We start from the raw sequence: 3,066 nt of genomic DNA, 5'->3' as shown, positions 1-3,066 counted from the left end.
ATGTTTAGGTAAATATATTGAAGGTTATTGTACAATTAGCTAACAATTACGGGGCCAATGAAATTAATGTACTTTTATAAACATCCGTAGAAATATTACAAAAAATAATTACAAGGTCTAATTAACGCTCTAAACACGGGATATGCAACAAAATGAAAACTACCGCAGCAGCATCATATTATTCGGTGTGAAGGGTGATCACTACGTTGGTTACGACTGTCGAAATGGCGGCAAATAAAAACTTTTCTCATGCATGTCACACAACCGTAGTTTTTATTTTTAATTCATAGACAAACTAGAATCGGCCCCAACTATCATATCGTTCAATATCAAGCTTAGAGGATGGAAAAAAATAAAAGAAGTCTAAGATATCAAGTAACGTGTGAAATTGTCAAAATTGCTATTGACATTTCATTTCGAATAAAACTTCATCGCGACTGATACCTATTAGAATTGAAGTACAATCAAATTGTTTTTCAGAGATGTTCGAAATTTGAATGTAATAATAACATCGATTTTGATGCTGTTATGAAGCAATAAAAACATTTTCACAGATAAGAAATTTGTTCTAACAAAACAGTTTAAGTTTAAGCTGGTCGTAATTTGCTGGTTTTCGAACACGTTATAGAGAGTTCATGATAATTATGTGTGTAGATAATTTTTTTTAACGAATAAGAATATAATTTTCTCACATTACTGCTTGGCGGCAGAAATATATAAGGTGACAGCATTTTCCTGGGCGAAGCCTTCACAAGGGGCTTACGGTTACAAAATCACTATGACTGTATATTCGTAGCGTTGTAGTAACCCGTTAACAATATTACGAAGACTCTTCGGGGACAGATTCTGTATGTCTATACAGAATCTGTCTCCGAAGAATCTTCATAGTCCTATGCATTGCATTCTGAATCAAGTCTTAATCACAAGCTGATATTCTTAAATTATTGAAATTGCTTGATACAAATGCGAGTGCGTAGGTATTTAGTTTTTAATAGACCATAGCAGTCATCAATATTTTTTTATCTAAATCATACTTATTTAGTGTTTGTCGTGCCCTTGATATATAATTATATACTTTAACAAGTAATCTGATTTTATAAAGGTTTGAACATGTTTGTCACTCAATCATATAACTCATTAACTGTTTTATCATAATTTTGTGGATACAAATAGTGAAAGTAATGGATTACAAAACAAGGTATTTTTCTTTAATCACTGTGGAATGGATCAAGCAAACAAAATCACGAAACTAGTCTGAAACTCGTGTCCGGATATTACTAAACAAACTTCGACCGTTGTAAAAAAGCAATTGTTCGATAAAAGAAAAATCCAATCACAACCATTTCGATTCAAAACAAACGCGACAAATGTTTCGCGTTAATAGGAAACAAATAAAATGACTAAAATGTTATTTTGGGATTCGAAAAGCCTTGTTTGTAACAAAAAATACTTGAGCATTTATACGCCTGGCTAATCATAAAGCTTTTAACATTAAAGGCTTCTATTTCTAAATGAATTTTCCCAAGTCACAAATACAAATGACTTCCTTCTGAGTCACTACAACGAACACAACAGTATTTTTTTCAATAGTTCAGTTACTGTTCTGGTATTAACTTGTAATACAGTAATATTTTACAGCTAAAGTGTCGTTTGTCCGAAAAACTATTATTAGAATTTTCATTATACTCGTAGGTATACCTGCTATATAGGTATATGTATTCTTTTGGGTGCAGTCTGTTTGGTTAAATTGGCCAATGTTTATCCTGCTATTTTCACAGAAACATTTATGCATGCTTGCTTGCTTGCTTCCATGCACGTGTGCTTGCTTAGTAGCTTTCTAATTTATTAAAGTCATAATCAAAAAGGCTTGGTTAGGTTAGAGTTAGAGAGTAGGTTTAGTAGCAGTAGAGCTCCGTGTGAAAGAATTCTTGTAAAGAATTGTAGCTGCCCACACATTGGTCGCTGTCAGTTATCATTTACATTGAAACTATTGGATGACGTACAAGTTATTGCAGCTGCTGCTATTTATTATTGGGCGCCTATAATTATTACGTCAGTGCATCTAATACATGTTATATAATGTTAGAGTTGTCAGTGGGGAAAAATCGGAAACGAGTAGATGGATTTAAGGAACTGAGAATGCCTAGCAATGTCTCTTGTTTACTCAAAATTAAATATAAAATTATTTACCCATAAATGCGAATAATCTAGTTACATTCAAAGAGCGAACAAACGAAGGTGATATTTGATCCAATGTTTATGTTCGGAAATCCCATAATTTCCAACCATTCTTTCTTTCTTTTTTCATTTGTAGGTAAACTTCAAAAATAAAAATAATAATAATGAAATAATAAAAACCTCGTAGTGAATTTTTTTAATAACAGAATATCGATAATATGTCTGCTTACAAGAACAACACTATCTTAAAATAATCGTTATCAACAATCTTCTAAATATACTAGCAAACAGGCAATCTCAAGTAACCAAAGCAAAATTCGGCAAGACTTATGAATAAACTACTTAAATGAGTCTAATTACATGAGATATTTGTGGTATTGTATGATTTATAGCCAAAACATTAATGTGTTATATTTGTAATGTAACGTTCGGTTGATTCCCGCCTTTTCTGCTGCCGCACCCCTTAATGCCGCAGCGATGCATTTAATCAATACTTAATTGTTCTCACTGTCAATATTTTTGTCCATTTCATTACAATTCAAACGAGTAATTCACTAAAACTTTTGGCCAAACATTGGTTTTGACATTTGATGTACTCCAAAAATGGCAAAATGAGGACAGTGGGCATTTAAGACGACGTTATGTATTTTCGATTACCGTGTTTGACATAAATAAATGTAGTGCTATCTCTTTTGGCTTACGACGACACGCAGTAGTTAAGCAAAGACAATAAAATGTTTATGATTTCAACGTCTAAATGCATCATATACATATAACGTCTGATTTATATAGGTCAATATAACATGTCCTTTGGTTTCCATAGTCTAAGATGGAAACCAAAGGACATGTTATATTGACGTATATAAATCAGACGCTAAATGTCTTGGA

The sequence above is a fragment of the Hyposmocoma kahamanoa genome, unplaced genomic scaffold, assembly GCF_003589595.1.
Source record: "Hyposmocoma kahamanoa isolate Upper Pololo Valley unplaced genomic scaffold, ASM358959v1 62, whole genome shotgun sequence".
Classification (NCBI taxonomy): domain Eukaryota; kingdom Metazoa; phylum Arthropoda; class Insecta; order Lepidoptera; family Cosmopterigidae; genus Hyposmocoma; species Hyposmocoma kahamanoa.
This window is presented reverse-complemented; position numbering follows the sequence as displayed.